Source organism: Bombus pascuorum, chromosome 14, assembly GCF_905332965.1.
Source record: "Bombus pascuorum chromosome 14, iyBomPasc1.1, whole genome shotgun sequence".
Lineage (NCBI taxonomy): Eukaryota > Metazoa > Arthropoda > Insecta > Hymenoptera > Apidae > Bombus > Bombus pascuorum.
In genome coordinates, this window is record NC_083501.1 from 3432960 (window position 1) to 3451956 (window position 18997).

An 18997-nucleotide genomic window follows, 5' to 3' on the forward strand; every position below is an offset into this window, starting at 1 on the left:
AAGAACGCGAAGATGGTCTGTCAAGACCACAAAGGACTTTGATCGTAACAAAAATAATAGAAAACAGATAATAATAGCCTGCACACTTTTCTACGTTTATGGGGAATGGAAAATGGCAAAAATACACAAAATATTCAAAGTACAGTAGATATTATAACATTTGTAGATAGGAGAAACAAACCTCTACCTAAATTTGTTTAATTATAAAAATCATAAAAATACCAATTTTCATGAAAATCCTCGGTCTAATAAAAAGAAAAGAAAAATAACAATATAGAAAAAGTCGTCAACACACGAAAATTAGCAAAAAACGTGCAACAGAAATAAAGAAACAAATCCAGATCCGAGATGTATTAAATGAAAGAAATAAAAATAAATAAAAAAAACAGTCTTCTCGCAAAAGCGAGGAAATTTAGCTGCGAAATGTACGAAATAAAAATGAAGCTAGAGATGGTTGTTTCAAGTGAGAACGCGGTCATAGCAAATCAAGAAAATAAAAATCAACGAAAGATTACCTTTTTCCGAAAGAATGAAAATTTACCTGCGAAATGTACGAGACGAAGCAAAATAAAGAATAATCGTCTTGCAAATCAGAACAACTCCGAACACTTCTGAAGTACGCAAAATTAAGAAGAAAAAAGAAAACAGAAATGAAAAATTAGTGTTTCCATGGAATGGACGAAAAATTAGGAAGAAAAAAAGAAAAAAGAAACGAAAAATTAGTGTTTCCGTGGAATGTACGAAAAATTAGGAAGAAAAAAAGAAAAAAGAAACGAAAAATTAGTGTTTCCGTGGAATGTACGAAAAATTAGAAAGAAAAAAAGAAAAAAGAAACAAAAAATCAGTGTTTCCATGGAATGTACGAAAAACTAAGAAGAAAAAAAGAAGAAAAAAACAAAAAATCAGTGTTTCCATGGAATGTACGAAAAATTAGAAAGAAAAAAAGAAAAAAGGAAGGAAAAATTAGTGTTTCCATGGAATGTACGAAAAATTAGGAAGAAAAAAAGAAAAAAGAAACGAAAAATTAGTGTTTCCATGGAATGTACGAAAAATTAGGAAGAAAAAGAGAAAAAAGAAACAAAAAATTAGTGTTTCCATGGAACGTACGAAAAATTTCGCGATCGTCAGTACTATGCGAGTTACGATAATGCATCCTCGTGGTAATCCACACGCGTGACCCTCGATCTCGCCAGCCTCTCGTGCAGTTCGCAAAACGCTCGTTGGCATTTCTTTTGCCACGGCGGACCGTCTCCGCCTGGTACGAGCTAATCAGAACTAGTTACGTAAAGACACGCGGAGACGGCCGCCGACATGCTTGATTTTCCACTCGCGATCCGACACGAGTAAACTTTGTAACGAATCGGCCTTTGGGCACATTCTGCAACGCTGATGGAAACTCGCCTTAACAGTACGTGGTCTACATATGTTTAGCGAAAACTTGTCAACCTCGAGGAACCTTCTAAGTGTTACAAACTATCGTTCCTTATGTATTCTACGTACATTGAAAACATTTCTCACTTGTATTAAATGTATTTCAATAATTGCTGACATTAGACCCGCGAGAAATATTCTATAGAATTTTCATAGAATTACAACGGTTCATTTTCACGAAGCTTTTTGCGATCTACGTACGTTCAGCTAAAACTCGTTAAGCTTGGAAACCTGCAAATTAGGGTTCTTCGTGTATCGTACATGGAGCTATCGGAAATATCTTGTGGAAATTTTATAAGATTACAGTAGTTTTTTTTTCATGAATTTTTTACCATCTACGTGCGTTTACCTGAAGCTTGTCAACCTTGGACACCTGCAAATTATTGTTCCTTATGTACTGTACGTAGAGCTATGAGAAATGTTGTATGGAAATAATTTTGATTTTGTAAAAAAGATTTTGTAAAATTATAGTGGTTCATTTTGATGAATGTTTCATGATCTATATATGTTCACCTAAAGCTTGACATCCTAGGAAACGTCCAAACTATTTGTTACTCGCACATCGTACGCGTGTACTTTGAAAACTTGTACTTTCCTATTTCTATTAAATACATCTCTGTCGTTGTTCGTATCGGAGCTCGTATCAGAGATGTGTTCTAAAAATCTTATAAAATTATCACGCCGTTTAGTTCGATGAACCCTCCAGGAATTTTTCAAAATATAAATAGCAATTTCCTACGGTCGATTTTCATCAATTTCCTAGCAAGCTTCCCAAATCGTTGTGTCTCATCGCCACTAAAATATCGAACAATTCCTTCTACACCCACCGACGTTCTCGTGATGGCGCGTATAAAACGCTTCGGTTGCTACAAAACAAATAGACAGATTGTAAGAAAAAAAATACGAAGAGACTTGGTATTTCGTGGGTGGAGAATGACGGCTGTCACAGAGGCACTAAACGGAAGTTGGCGCGTGATACGGGGAAAATGCGATCGCGGATAAGAGCAAAACGTTCGGCATTTCCATGCGCGGACAGGTATACGGCGACACGTCGCTTGTTTCCCATTTGCTTTCGCCGGTCGGAACTTTCACTCATTGTTAAAGCTGCTTCACGCTCGAATTCACCGCGTGGACATCTCGTTCGATCTCGATTCAACGGCTGTTACCGACAATTGTGCGTGGAAAAGAGCGTTTCGCAAGAGGAGCCGAGGGTACATCGATCATTTCCACGCCGGTAAGCACCGGCTACGAATTTACCGGAATCTCGTCTCGGTGTACAAGGTGGTACCGTTATTATAATGAAATGAGTTATTCGATTAGTTGGCCGCTTTGATGAACTTGGCGCACGCACCGAGCAACTGCGACCCAGCGCAATTCGATTACGATGCAATCGGGACGCATAGGTCTTTCGATGGTTTTACGAGAGATGCGTCACAGCGAAGCTACGCGATATTGTGAATTCAACTACGTGTTGCATGGGAATTGAGAATTTCGCGAAACGGTTGCAATTACGATGATTTATTACGATATATTATTTGCTTCTGCCTATTTCGCTCGTGTTATTCGTCGCGCAACTTCTATCTGTACGTCTGTAAGGCAGAGATAAGATCCTGTTTGATTTTGATAAATAAAGAAATAAATAAATTTGTATCGATCAGCGATAAAATCTGAGAAACCGAGACGCGCTGAATTTTCGAACGATGGAATTGCGGAATCGTTGGACGCCGAATGTAAAAGCATTAGAATCGCGAGTCGGCAAATTTTGGAATCGCTACGCCTTGGAATAGCATCCGCGATGAAGAAGAGCGTTGGGTTCGGCGATATTGGAATTGCCGCGCGTCGGATAAGAAACGCCGGTAATTGCAACGCGTGGAATTGGAGATATCGGAATCGCGGTACGCCGAATTTGTATGTATGGCATTACAACGTGGCGAATTATAAAACGTTGGAATTGCAACGCGCCGAGGTAGAGTATATCCGAATTACGATATGCCTGATTTAGATGTGCTGGAATTGCGACGCATCGAAACGGAGAACAATGAGATCGATTAAAGCGGATTGAGATTATAACGTTTTTTGAAATTGCAACGAAGAAAGTACGATTCCTTGGAATTGCTAGATGCGACAGCATCGGAAAGTACTACGATGGCGAATGTCGTCTTGAAATTGCAGCATACCGAGATTAAGAATCAATTCGAAATTGTTTCGATCCAGACTGACGAAATTCCGACGTACAGAATTCTCAGATACGGAAGTCACGATGTTTAGAATCCAACTATAAATACGTCTGAAGCGATCGCGTTGCCCGGGACTCGAACGTAGTGGACTGGGTTCGCGAGAAGATCGACGCTTCTTCCGCAACTTCGATTCTCGTCTCGTGTGGACATCGAACGCTCCCAATAGCGGCGATTGGTCATAGATTCGTGCATTCCACGCATGTGTGCCCAGTAAAAGGAAGAAGAAAAATTGACAGAGGTGCACGACTAGAGCCTGGTAGAGCAGCGGGGCACGGTGAGACTCACGTCACGTCGCGGCGTCGTGTCCATCGAGGTGGGGTGCAGCCGTTCGACGGTTTCGCGGCGAACATCCGAGCGAGTCGCGGCGAGTGAGCGAGCGAACCAACCAGTCAACCTGAAACCGCGAACAGCCGCGACAGCGTGTGCCTCGTCGTTGCTCCGTGCACTCTCGACGGCGCCAGGGCCCGCAACTTTAAAATAAACATCGCGATTCCGCCGCGGGCGTCGGCGAGTATACGGCGCGCGGATCTTGAATCGAGTTTTGCCGCGCGAATATCTGTCACACGGTTGAAATACGGCCACGCGTGCGTGCAACTAGTTCACCATATCTTTTAATTATACGACTCTAGATGTAGGATAAGTGGTTTAACCGGGTGGGTTGATAAGGAGGATTTTTACTGTGAACAACGGTGCTTCGAGTTGTGAAAACAGGAATATTGATTAGTGAGAGTTGAAACGTTCGAGAAGTTAGTGTAACGGGGATTGCCGCGCATGGAATCTGTCGACTTTGCGATTGCCTTGGAAAAGCGCTGCAATTGTGTCGGAATGCTCGTTGAAATTGCATCGCGGGGAAATCGAGTGACACGGCAATTACTCTCGTTGGAATCGCGGTGCCACAATTCCATCTAGAAGGAATTGCCTACCGTTGAAGTCAATTGCAAGGGAATTGGCAGGCGTTGAATTACAAAGCAACTGTCATCGTTCCGACCGACCCATCTTTCAAACAATTCCATTTCGTTGATTTTTCCGTGCCACGGAATTACGGTGCCAAGTGTGTTCCAACGTATCAATCTCGACAACGCAGCAAAATCCAGAGAATTGCCAGCAACCTTGCGCTCGACCTCAAACTGAAGCAGCCTCTCGAATGCGCGACTCGAGCTCGGCTTAAGGCTCGAGTCAAGGAAATCGCATCGTGACCGAAATGCCGGGCTAAAATCCGAGCCAAAAGAACCGACAACCTCAAGGCAAAACGGTCGGTTCTCGCAAGTTCGCGCGGAGGTGCCGCCCGTTGAATCGGATGGAAAGCGAGTCGAGTGGAGTTGCGATAAAACATTGTAAGATCGGGAAAGGGGCAACTATGGCGGCCAGTCGGTGAAATCGAAGATGCAGCGAAAGCACGATCGGTCGAAGTTCAAAGTATAGCGGCGTCTATTGAGCGTTTTGCTCTCGCGTTACGCCCGTGGAAAGTCAAACGGACGGAGAGAAAAGGAACGAGCGAGGGAAGGAGAAGGTGAGAAGGGAAGGACGTGGTGTGTACGCCGACAGACTTTCACGTCGACTCTGTTTCTTCTGGATCGCGTTACGAAAATCGCGATCCGTTGGCCGAGTATCGCTGGAAAAACTCGATCACAGCTATATCGGAGATCCGCGTGTCGCGAATCTTGTGTCACGATGCGAATTGAAAGGAGAATAAATCGCGACAAGTAGAGACGATTTGGTTCTCGGATTTAGATCGGCTGCATCGAACGTTCGTTCGTCTTTCTCGTAATCACGTAATGTATCTCGCGAAGAATTTGCTCGGTTCGTGCGAGCAAATACGGCTGGTCGGGTGCAGAACATTTTTTCAGTGAAATCGTCGCGTGGTGTTTGGCGATCGTTAACGCAGGTTGTGAACTCTGCAGTGGACATTCGATGGAATATAAACGTTGACAGCTGAGATATATGAGCGATAACGATAAATAACAAGGATATAAGTAACAACCGAAGTACGAGATGAAATATGGAAGAAAGTACGAGTCAAAGTTGAAGTTGGTCGGAAAGAACGTGAAACGGAAGAGTGTGTTTTTTATTCGACAAGATACTTCAAAGATAAAAGCTTAGGCCAAAGTCGGGTGATATTCTGCTTCTACCAAAGCCGGCCTTCTCAATAAGAGGGAGAGAGTGGAAAGATTAAGTAGCAAGTTTTAAACAGTTCGAAGTTGGTCGAATTATCGGTCCTCGAACCGACGTCGCTTCCTAGTGAACTTCGCCAGTCTCCTGCCTCTAATCGAATCTTCCGCGGCAACGACGGATAAATCGATTACCAATTAATACTCGGAGCTCTCTTGGGAAAAAGAAGAAAAGGATAAAAAAGCAAAATTAATTTTGCGATGGGGCAAAATTCGTAAACCCAAAAACCAGTTTAGTTTGCAACTAAATAATAACTAGATTTCTTAAAGTTGCGAGAATTTGGTTAATTACGCAGAACCACCAAGTAAGAAGACAAAAAATCAATTATAGGAGCTGGATTTCTTGGAATTGCGACACATGACGGAGTGGAATTCGTTGGAAACGCAGCGAATAAAATTGCGCCGCGTTAGAATCGCTGCACGTAGAATCGAGATGCGCTGGAATTGTCGCGCGTAGAATCGAATCGCGTTGCAATTGTGAATACAAGAAGAAGATTCGACTACGGTGGAATCACCGCACGCGGAATTGGTCGGAATTGCCACTCTGAGAATCGACCCGCGCCGAAAAAGCGGAACATAGATAGAAACGATCGTTGCATCGGAGTTGCCACGCACAGAAATTGTTCAAGCGGGAATTGCGGTACACCGAGCTCGGAATTGCTGCAATTGCGACGCCCGAGATTATAATTTCACGCGTGCAGAATTCGGTCGTTTGGAAATTCCGACGTACGAAATTCAGCTTTGCGAGAATGTTGGAATTGTCGAATGTATTAATTACATTCGAATGAAAAAAAATACCTCGAACGACGACAAAATACCGAAGACTATGTTGAAAGGTGGAAACCGAAAATAAACGGCTATACGATAAGAAGTCGATAATACGATGATCGATGGAGGAAAATTGGGCGCAGCACGCGTTTATTGGTTCTGACGGCCATAACTACGCGATAATGACGCGCATTATATTCGCGATTCGTGCGTCATAAGGTTTCGACTGTCGGCCACGACGGTGACATCAATTTAGAGACTGTCCGACGCGGCTAAATCTAATTATTTAACAAGCCGCTGGCCGTAATGCGCTTCGAGCGCGTACGCGAAATTGTGTGGAAGAAGGCGACCGCTGCGACGAACGTCGTTTCTCTTCTCCGCCTTCTTTCTTCTCACGACTATCGACAGTTTAGTGCAGTGTATCGTTAGTACGCCGTGGTGTTTCACAGTTTTATGCTGCCTTTGTGTTTGCAAACGCATCGTTTGAAGATACCAGGTATATCCAGAGTTTTTTGGAAGGAAAGCGTGGAAATGTCTGGCGACTTTTCCAAATCTTTGGCGATCCTTGGGCTAATTGGCCCATTTTTTTTTCTTTTTTTTATTAATTTTCTCGGAAACGTTACGAGGTGCAAACCACGCAAACAGGGCGAGTGAAATTAAAATATCGCTTGATTTATTGAATTTCGTAGGGAATCACGACGCTACTGGTCGATTTAAATCGATCAAATTTGAATTTCGGCAAATTTAAAGAGCCCTGTGTGTCCCGTAAGTTTTCACGTTTGAGACTGTGATTTTTGGTGACGCTTTTAATCGATTTTAATCGTGATTTCTGGTAACGCTTTTAATCTATTTCAATTGCAATTTCACATAATTTTCCACGAGCTTCGTACGACGTACAGAACTCGTTTAAACCTTACGATTTGGCTATTTTTTTCCTCCATTTGTTCTTGAAACCATAGAATTGTCGTAGCCTTGATGTGTCTCGGCTAATCCGCTTCACCTCGCAGCCCGATAATTGATCGAGCAAATTAAAAACTTGGACAAATATCGTTAGAAATTCAGATTGCAGTCGGATGCTAAATACAGCGATGAATACAGTATGCTCGAATTATAAATACAATCACATCGACTCACGACCAAATATATCCGAATTCTTTTACAATCGTTTTTAAAATTCTTCTCGCTGTTCTGAAACCTTTGGTTCGACCAGATAAATTTTTAGAGCCATAAATCGAATGGATTGCTCAGATTTCCATATTATCTTATTACTATTAATTTATCGATATTAAATTGTATCTTTTGCTTGAATGTTAATTTATTCTCGTCTTTTAAACAAAAGAATAAAGTACGTAACGTAAATAAAGCTATCGAAAGTTACGAAATCAGATTATCTTGCGACTATTTTTCTAGAAGAATGATAAGCATATCTGGATTAAGAGTATAGGCAGAAATATCTTGTGTATTAGAACAAAGAGTTGGAGGGTGGACTCGTTTGGAAATATCGGATACTACATTGAAATATTAATAAAGCTTACGCAAATGAACGCGATCGATCAACAAGATTCAGTTGCATATCAGAATCGACGCTCGAAGGTCTCACAGCTGGATGATTCTTTTGTCTTCCACCTCTCTTACCTCTTCTTGCTCACCTGTGTCGTTTTACGTGGATTTTGCAGACAGGCACGAATGGAACACACCGCCTTTTTCGTTATTACGCAAACGTCAGTTTGACATTTCGCTTGGTCATCGTTTAATTGCATTGCGACTCGACAGAAAATAAACTATTTTCGTATTGAATTCGTTTCACTGGAAAATACAAATATTCGAGTTCAGTAAAAGATTCAGATTCAGAAAGATACAAATTCGAGAATTTGTGTGGTTCATAAAAAAAAAAAAAATATTGGGCTCTTCCAAGTTTAATTTGATTTAATATTTATTTATTTTTCATTATCGATATAATATCATACAATTTATTGGAAATTTAAAGGCGAAAAAAATGTATAAACGAACGTTATACGGAAGCTACCCAGGTTTCGTGTCTTTAACATCAAACTCACGAGGCCTGGCGAAACGACCAGTTTCAAAATTTAATTTAACATTGTACGTTCGTCGTCCTTTCTTTCGTTCGTTTAATTTTATGCGGATTCTTCTATTATTTAACTAATCAATTTCTCAATTTTTGTTAATGTAAGAATTTACGTAAAGTTAGACGAACGAAATAACAACGAACGAAGAATTCGAAATTAAATTTTTAGATTGGTCGTTTGACCATGTCTGTTAATTACTTTCATGAAAATACCAACTTGCATAAATATCCGAGATCGCATGATCACACGTTCGTGCGATTTTCTTACTGCGACTTTAGATTCCGAAAAATTATACCCTAGAAGTTACTAGAAATATGAATGTAATATCTGAAAGAGGTTAAGGGATTCTTTATACTCTCTTTATAAGATCATTTTTGAATATATTATAAGTCATTTTATTACTTTTTCTTTTTATGATATAAATCACTCGAAGAGAAACTATAACATCATACATGTTTCAAGGATCTTTGAATTCTAGAACTAATAAATCTTACGAATCTGGGAAAAATGAAAGTATATAGTTAATAAGTAGGAATATAGTTAATCGATAAGAAAGTGGCGTGAATCATGTGAAAATTGCCTCGCTTAACTTGTACGATGCTTCAGAGAAATTGCGCGAGGTTAGAATTTTATTTTACGAAAAAAGAGTATCATATGTACCTAACCTAATATGTATACGTTAGGATCCGACAAGAAGCAACCTAACCTCGTAAGAGAATCTCGTACTTAAATGAAAATTCGTGGACAAGAACGTATCCTCGCGTGATATGAAAATCACGCTTTCTAATTAACTTTAATGCAGTTATAAAAATGCTGGCTGCGCGATCAATGGAAATGGCGATCCGTTAGGTTAGGAAATCTCGTTCCAATAGTCGTATCACGTACGAAATTTATTTTTGTTTCTTTCTTTCTTCCTTTTGCTTCTCTTTTCTTTTTTTTTTTTTTCCTGAAGAGATAGGAATAGCAGAAACGTATTTTTCTTTTCACGGTGGTCTCGAGTTATGTATAACGTTTATGTGGAATTAGTCACGCGAAAACTGACTGTGAAACGTAGAAACGCAAGAAAGAGTGTCGAACTTGTTCTTCCCAGTCGGGTTAATAGAAGTTCCGTGCGTTTCACACTTGATAATCCATTCCTCGTTCCTGTTTTTCAACCGACCGTTGTATTTTAGGATTAGAAAGCGGCCGGACATTTTTTTCCATTAACCTTAATCAATCGTCGCGAATGAATTCCTGTTCTCCTGGTTTTTCGTTGCTCGCTTTTTAATTGAAGATAAATATCTCGATGATAATTGGTTGATGTACTACATAACGACTGTGAATCTGGTAATCTACAAATACTTAAAAAATTGGAAATTTGAATGCGCAAAAACCCACATATATGACGCGCGAGAACGTATAAAATATTCAAAGTGCTGCAGCATTCTTTGATATGACATCATCTGTGTAATATTTGTACCATAATGATATAATATTATATTAGGTTTAAAGATTGAAAGTTGTAGAATTCTCCACTGATGAATCCTACAGTTTCAAATTTTACGATTCTCCGTTTCGGAGTTTCCCATTGCCTCCGGAACTCTCGACTTAGAAGTGTTCGTTTCCAAAGATCCCAACTACAGAGTTCCCTGTTTCACAGTTGTTGAATTCCGAATTCTCAATTTCAGGATTCTCGATCATGAAGTTGCGAGTTCTTAATTTCCAAATTCTCAGTATTAAGACTTTGCCGTTCTAGAGTGGCAAACTGGAATCCCAATATTATAGTTCCGGGGTTAAAAAATTTTCTACTTCGAAGTTCTCAATTTCAGAGTTCTCCCAATCTTTTGAGTTCCGAGTTTTATAGTTCTCTGGTTTAGAGTTCCGAGTTCTAGATTCTCTGGTTTGGAGTTCCGAGTTCTGGAGTTCTCTGGTTTGGAGTTCCGGGTTCTAGAGTTCTCGGTGGTAGAGTTCCAGGCTTTCGAATTCTCAACATCGAAGGTACCAATTTTAGAATTCTCCATTTCAAAGTTCCTAATTGTAGAGTTCCCGATTCGAGAATTCCTGTTTCAGAGTTCTCGGTTCCGCCATTTTAGAATATTCGATCTAATTCATTATCGCTTACATTAATATTTAATGAATGAAATAAATCTTCAGTGAAACTCTGTTTCGTTAATTGCACTCACGAATTTATGTTTATGGAGGTGTGAGAAACGCATGGTTGAAACGAAAAATATCTCTGTTTGTTAAATTCGAGGAACGAAGCTTTTGATTAATTGTCACGTAAAACATGAATGGTATACGTGGCAGACTCGTTGAAATCTTGAGGCTACCATCTGTTCTACATTCATTGACCTGTTTCCTTTGCGATACAAAGCTGATCGTACTGTTGTCAAATTGCATCGAGTCGAATTGCAAAACAGTTTCCCTGGATGATGTAACTCGTTCAATGTCATATGAATCAGGTCAAAAAATCGTAAAACTCGCGATTATAGTCTTGCGAAGGTAGCAGCTGTCTGGCCTCGAAATCTCGGCAATTCTGGAATTCTGAACATGATTTAATTTCAGAGTTCCAAATTGCAACACCGCTAATCGTAGAAAAATCTTGGTTCTAGAATTCTCGGTTTTTAAATCCCAAATTGAAGGACACTTACGTAATTATTTGAATCTCAGTTGTGGAGTTCCATATCTGGAGTTTACAACTTGCATGATTCTCGAGTTTTTAGAATTCTTAGTTCTCAAATATCCTCACTTTACGGTGCTTAGTTTCAGAACGTTTAAACTCAAAGTTCCAAATTTTCGAGTTTTCGTTTAGAATGTTCCTAGTTACAGAGTTCTCGGTCTTACACTTCTCGATGTTAAAACTTTCCAATTTTAAAGTATCGAATTACAAACATCCTAATTTCAGAGTTCAGAGTTCAAAGACTTTCCACTTGGAAGTCCCAATTCCAGAGTTGCAAATCGTAGAATTCTCGACATCGAAGCTACCAATTAAAAAATTCTCTGTTTCACAGTTTCCAGTTGTAGAACTCGCAATTTCGGAATTACTATTTCCAAATTTCTCAGTTCCGACGTATTTCTGTTCTGAACTTTCAGCGCCTCTTTCCTCGATTTTTACAATTTCTAAATGTTCCACCTAGATCACCAACTTTTCTACGCTCGTGTTCAAATTCCCTGCAATACATCGAACGCGTGTATTTTTGTCAATATCGTTGACCAGTCGCCTGTCTATCATCTATACAGAACAAACAACAGGCTATAGTATGAACAATAACAACGACGACAACGAGGAAGCGTTATCGATAACCGAATGCGATAACTATGTTAACAGGCGGTCTACACACGCATTGAACACGTGGCGAGTAAACGAAGCGAGCGTAGCAGTATAGATAGCATTTCTGGTACCGTTAACGCGCACTCCGGGTACAGTTCCGTTCATGAGATAGGTGTCGATGCGTCCAGATTCGTGTCAACCATGTCTTTCCACGATGAAATTCGCTCGACAGGCTAGCTACTAGTGGCTAACCAACGCAACGATCGATGACGTAGTGAAAGTTGACAATCCTTCGTCGATTCTGTCCATTCTGTCGATTCCATTTCTGTTCGCTTGACAATTCGTTTACACAAACCTAGCGTCAATCTGATTCATTTGCGGTTATATGGAACACTCTCCTTTTTCCTTTTGCATATATCCGTGTCGAAATTTATGCGAAAAATTCAGCTATCGCAACTTTGAATTTACGTATTATGTATATTATGTCCATTTACGTGGAATCGCAATAGGAAATTTCGTATAGGATTTTGATCGTTGATTGGAATTGAGTGGCATAGAATGGAGTTGCGTTAAAATTATCGTACAAAGAATCGCACTGCACTGTAATTGCGATACATAGGACCGGCCTGCAGTGGAATTGCGGATCATGCAATTGCTCTGTGTTGGAATTGTCGAGCGCGGAATTAGACCGCATTGCGAATGCTAGAAACGCGATTCGACCACAGTGGAGTTATCGTGCGCGAAATTTCCTTGCGTTGCAATTGCTGCATAAAGAATTGGGTTTTCTTGGAATTGCCGCGCACATAATTCAACAACGTTAGGGTTTCGGTGCTTAGAACTCAACGTAGTTGGAATTGCGCTATAATTTGCCCGTGTTCACTGCGTATAGAATTGAATTATGTCGGAATTGCGGTACGTAGAATTTAGTTGCGAAAGTAGAATTACGAAGCTTTTCCTATCTTCGTTGCCTACACTCGGATCAAACGAAACGAATAATTCTTTATCTTCCCGAATTAATATCGGGATACTCGTTATGATCTCGAGAAAATGGAATATTTTATCGCAGCCTGCCGTTTTCAATCAACGTATTATTAGCGATAAGATAACGTATTAACGTACGTTTGAACGCGATGAAGCAAAGTAATATTTTAATTAATGAAAGGAGATTCACTACGATCTTGATTAATTTTCTGGAAGGTTCCACCGAGGAGGATTTTAAGCTGCAGCAGTTTCAACCGGATTAACCATAGTAGATTTATCGCCGATAAGGATTAAAGTACGCTCGAGATAGCTTATTTATTGGTACGTCGAACAATTGCTTATCCTAACGTCGATAATTAGCTAGCTTTGTCACTGCAAAATATTCAACTGAAAACGATATAACGGTGATCAAAATACCAAATGCTAATGTCTCGTTTATTAACAGATACGTATGATTAAACTCCTAATAAATTTATTTTAAGGTAATCGTAAAATATTTGTCGCTAGATGGATAATTCGAACAGCAACCAAATATAAATCGATAGCATTTGTAGCTGCTGATCTTGAATTATTTTTAATTATCGCGTAGCTCCACTTATCATCGATATTTTATTTACGTCGTCGAAATTTATAATTCCAAGTGCGAATTTTATCAAGTCGATACTCGTCCAATCGAATGTTACAAAGAGCAGATTAAACTCGATTTAAGTTTCGGTTAGGACTTTGGAAATTCATTTACCGAATTCAAGTTTAACTTGCATTAGATGTAAACCTTCGAATCAGACGTTGAAAGATCAAGCTGAGACTTTGCTTTGCCGCCAGTTAACTCTTGCATTGTTCTCTTAAATTAAACGTCAGAAAGTTAGCGAGTCAAATATTACGAATATCAGGCTTACAGGAGTTTCAAGTTACCTAGGTCAAGGTTTAAATAAATTGTACAGAAAAAATTGCAGTTTGCTTCGAATTAGGTGTACGTAAATGTTACAAAGCTTGCAATTCTGCAAATGGAAATTTTATGGAAATTATTGAAACGTTGGAAGGATGAAGGTGAATCTCAGAGAAAGATGACGCACCATTTGTGAAAAAGGCGATACAATGGCCAAGAAATTACGCATACGACTGTGCAGCGAGCATCGATGACGCGATCTGCTCGGTTTTCCTTGAGAACAACCTCGGACACAATGCAACAATCGGGACCGTTGCTTTCGTTTTAAACGTTGTTGCTCACGATCGTTTATCCCCTATGCTTCCTGCTGCTCTGATTTTCTCGTGGGAATCTTAACGAAACCCAAACTTTAATCGCCTTTTTTTTTTAGTGAAAAGTCAATCTTTTTAGAAATTAATTTTTGAACGATGCACCTTCGTTTTGATGAAAAATATAATTATTCGAGACACGTGGTATGAAGAGACGAGTGAAAAATTTAAATTATAAAAGTAGATTAATTTTCCTGTGCTGCAATGAAATGACGCAGAGATCAGGAGAAATTCACGTAGGAAATAATTATTTCTCTGTCGTCGAGATTTCTTGTATTCCTCCTATCAGACACGAAAAACAGACAGATTGGAAAATATATTTCCAATTTTTTATAAAAAATAGGTGTTGTAATATTGTTCTAACTTCTGCACAGAGGAATCAATATTTTAAATAATTAATAAAAATATTTCTATATAAAATATTCTGAAAGAAATATAAGTATAAACACTTTCTTTTCTTTTCTACCAAGAAGCTTTACAATCTGAACACGAAATATGAACACAGCGATGTGTGCTATGGTAGATAGCGAAAAGCAAACAAGATTAACGATTGTTTTATAACCGAGTTCCTTTTTGTAAACGGCAGGCTGAAAAGTAAGCTATTGTTACTATAAAAATAAATTGTTCTTACTAAATATATATTCCCATATAGAATCTTCTAATATTTTTATAAAATTTATAGTTTACAATTTCTCTCTCGCCACGTCACTGAATAATTAACACTTTACAGACCGATAGCCGATTAGTCGGTTTTTGTCTCTGACGCTTACCGATCGATAGTCTATTAATCGGCTTCGTATCTCCGACGCTTTCTGACGGATAGCCTATTAATCGGCTTTTTGTCATCGACAATCTTTCTCATTATTTAAGCAGTAATTTGTTATTTAGTACTAAGGTACCTTGCTCGATTGCGTCAGTTGCATTGCTTTGTAAGCTCCCACGGTTTTATATCGATTTGAAAAACTTACCGTTCGCGATGAACGAAAAGAATGGTATTGGAGAGTCTAAACCGAAACAGAGCCGGCGCCAGGGAGAATCTGCGCCTGAGCTACCGGTCGGACGTGCGTATGCTGTTGAACCGGTAGCGGTCGGTAAAGTGTTGAGAGAACCTGCGCGATATTAAAATATTTCATTTCAACAGGAGAAGTTGCGTTGCTACATCCTATCGAATGACTTGATAAACGTAGAGGGGAGAATTGAAAGAACGCCACGTTACTATTATAAAAAAGAGACTGGACTTAAAAAGACTTAAAAAATAGTAAAGAATGATATCAGGTAGAAAAGGCTAACCGCAAGGTAAATAACAAGCGGTGGGATTTCAAAGCGTGCAGTCATTTCAGAATCGAGTTGCAGAAGCGTTTAAACAAATGAGTCGATGACTCACTCGGACTTTCGCAAGGCATCGTTGTTGGAAAACTGATGGAAAAGACAAGTTTAGCCTGACGGCGACGTGAAAACTGTACGGAGAAATGGCATTCGGTGATTAAACCGTGCGAATACAAAAGCCTTCCATTGAATCTCTCTTACGCGTCGGTTCTATTCTTCAAATTCTATAGTTTCGTCCCGAATTCCCTTCTACTCCATCGTACGGCTAAAATCATACAGATCGTCGGAATTTTTCGATGTAGAAAATAGGGAAAATTTTCTATCAAATTATTGGCTTCGCAACTAGGTGATTGCGAATTTTGCCATTAGGTGGCATTGACAAGATCCGCAATCACTTAGTTGCCATCACGTACCGGGCCACTGTACTCTGTTAGGTTAGGTCGAGCGACCGGTTTCAAAATTTTATTTCAAATCGTACGTTCCTTGTTGTTTCTCTCGTTCGTCTAACTTTATGTAAATTCTTATATTAACAAACATTGAGGAATTAATTAATCGGATAATAGAATTTTATGTGTTTTGAAAGAAATTCTCAGGCCGATACAAAACTCTGTTTAACACTTTACCGACTGATGGCCGATTAATCAGTTTTTGTCGCCGGCACTTACCGATCGATAGCCTATTAATCTGTTTCTTGTCGTCGACAATCTTTCTCATTATTTGAGCAGTAATTTGTTATTTAATACTAAGGTACCTTGCTCGCTTGCGTCAGTTGCGTTGCTTTGTAAACTCCCACAGTTTTATATCTATTGAACTGCTAGCGGTCGGTAAAGTGTTAACAAAGTTCTTGTATTATTAAGATTCTTGTAAAAGTTTTTTCTGTAAAATTTTATTTTACAGTTTTGTTCTATTTTCACGTTTAGGATAACCTGGCGATAATTCGCTCGTGTCCAGTGCCATAATATTTCGTAGATCTTAAAACTTTATTTTCTCACGAATGAAGTACCATATATAGAAAATACTCGATGAAGTATACAGAAGATTTTCAGTTTATATTTCCAACTTGTCTTTTCAGCCTATTACCAACTCACGATATACTTGCCAGAACATTGTCTATGATCTCTGTACTTTGTTTAATACAAACAATTTGCTATCCAACGTAACTGCTAAAGACACGAGAGTGGAACGCGACGGAACGAAGCTTACGAGGGTTAATAACTTAGGATCATGGTCGAAGATCAGGTTACTCCGACCCAAATTCATCTTCATCCCGCTAAGACGCTAAGGCAATGAAAAATGATGTTCGCGTCTCCGTATTTATCGTTCGGAAGTTCGCGTCTTCAAACGTATCGAATGTAATCAAATACGGTTAGAGTGTCACGTGAAATAAAAGAGAGAAATTGAAGACGAAAAATAAAAGATAAAAATAAAGAAATAAAAAGAGAGGATTTATTTCTTAGCACTTGGTTTACACTAACTACAATTCGCTCCTGAACTCCAGCCGCGACTTTTCAAGACTGAAGCTCTTACAACTACCTGACTATCGACGGAATCCGATTCTTTCTCTGTCATCCCTCGATATCCCCACTATCCACGCGTTTGTTAGGCGTTCTCGGACATTCGGCGAAAGGATCGTTGGAATATTGAGGGTTCATTAGGCACCTCGTTTCGTGTGCCGCCACATCTTTATTTCCCTCGTCAGCCCATCGGTTCCGAAGCGCAAACGTGTTAATTCTTTAAATATTTGTGGATGCCGTATCTTTTCGCCTGCTGAGAGACTATTCTTTCGGACGTATTTCTTTCGATATAGGTAACCTCGTAGAGTCTCAAATGTTGTTGAACGCATACAGAGAACCCAATTTCCGCAAAACAAACTTCTTTCTTCTTGCAACGCGTGAGAGTCGGTCTCGACGAAGAGTATTCCAACTCTGGCGCTCCAGATGACGTTTCAATTAGAATATTTTAATATTCAGAGGATCGCGATAAAGTTAGATCGTTTGAATTAAGGATTCTAGTAGAAGGGCGTTGTTGGAAGTTGTAGAAGCGAATATGGAAATTAAGTTTGGATATATCGCGTTGTGAAAATAAAGAGACGGTTTTATAATTATTGTTCCCTGTATTTCTCGTTATTGCAAAGTTACAGGTAACTTATAGCGAATTTACTATTTAATTTTCTACTTATATCTAATTTTGAACTTTTCGTTTTACGGAAGTAATGATTCTTTACGGTTGTTGCTCTTTCGTGTTTCTTATTCGGTCAACGATGTTTTCGTACTTGGGAAAATACGAATAACTCGTGTCTCGAGGATTTTCCTTCGGAATAAAAAAGCTTTGCCTTACAAGTACCGTTCTTCGTAGTTTCTTCTTCTTACAATTTTTCAGAGAGATGAAATCTTGAGAATTTTAATGGGCGAGACACTAGATACTCAATTGTTACAAAAAAAAAAAAAAAAAAAAAAGAAACATAAAGAAACATAAATTTGGCTTAAAACCCTAAATGTACTTTATTACACTACATTTCTTTTTAGAAACACGCGTATTACCACGCAAGCGTCCAATTGGTCATTTTATTTTCGCAAAGATGTAAAAATTTTGTATTAAAGAGTCGTAAGCGTGAGTCATCGGTGATTGACATTTCCTAAAAAGTTTCGTTGTGGAAATATAAAAATTGTTTGTTCAAAGATTTCAGTGCGTAGGATATCAGAAACCCACGTATTACGGAGAATAGAGATCTTGATCTTCGCGATTTCCATTTTCCTTTCAAAGATATAAAAATAACATCTTAGAAAACGCTAATCACGATTCATCGATCATTCGCGTTTCCAACATTTCCATTTGAAAGCTTAAGCTCATAACATACAACTAATCTAGGTAACATAAAAATTGTAAATTTCAAACTTTGTGATCTCTTGTACATAGTACATATTAACTGAAGAAGCTCAATAATGAATTTTAAAGTTCTAACTTTTACAAGTACTACGTTTTAGAGTTCTCAGTTGCCAGTACCTTCGCTATTGGAGTATTGATTTCCAAGAACCCTGACTTTGAAGCTCTCAGCTTTATACAGTTCTCGAATCCAGAATTCCCAATCGTAGGACTCTCGATTATGAAGTTCTTAATTGAAGAGTTCTTGATTTTAGAGTTCTCGGTATCGAAACGAATGTCAAACTTACAATCCTAATGTTAGAGCGCTGAGTTTTCTCGGCGTTCTCTCGGTTCTCGAGTTTCTCGGTTCTCGAGTCCTGGGTTCTAGAGTTTTCTCGACTTCCGAAACCCGAGTTCTGGAGTTCTCTCGGTTCTAGAGTCCTGAGTTCTGGAATTCTCTCGGTTCTAGAGTCCTGAGTTATGGAGTTCTCTCGGTTCTAGAGTCCCGAGTTCTAGAGTTCTCTCGGTTCTAGAGTTTCGAGTTCTGGAATTCTCTCGGTTCTAGAGTTTCGAGTTCTGGAGTTCTCTCGGTTCTAGAGTCCCGAGTTCTAGAGTTCTCCCGGTTCTAGAGTT

General features: G+C 39.2%; 1 protein-coding gene across 7 annotated transcripts in view; it reads left to right on the forward strand.

Annotated features, from left to right (window-relative positions):
- The window catches only part of LOC132914203 (IQ motif and SEC7 domain-containing protein 2), a 142397-nt gene that overhangs the window by 77442 nt on the left and 45958 nt on the right, over positions 1–18997 (forward strand). The window contains exon 1 of one of the 7 annotated variants that reach the window (XM_060973096.1): positions 6488–7100. The exons of the other annotated variants lie outside the window; for them this stretch is intronic. The gene's annotated coding sequence lies outside the window, so the exon portion shown is untranslated. Of the gene's footprint in view, positions 1–6487; positions 7101–18997 lie in introns of those variants that run through there. 7 annotated transcript variants of the gene reach the window in all.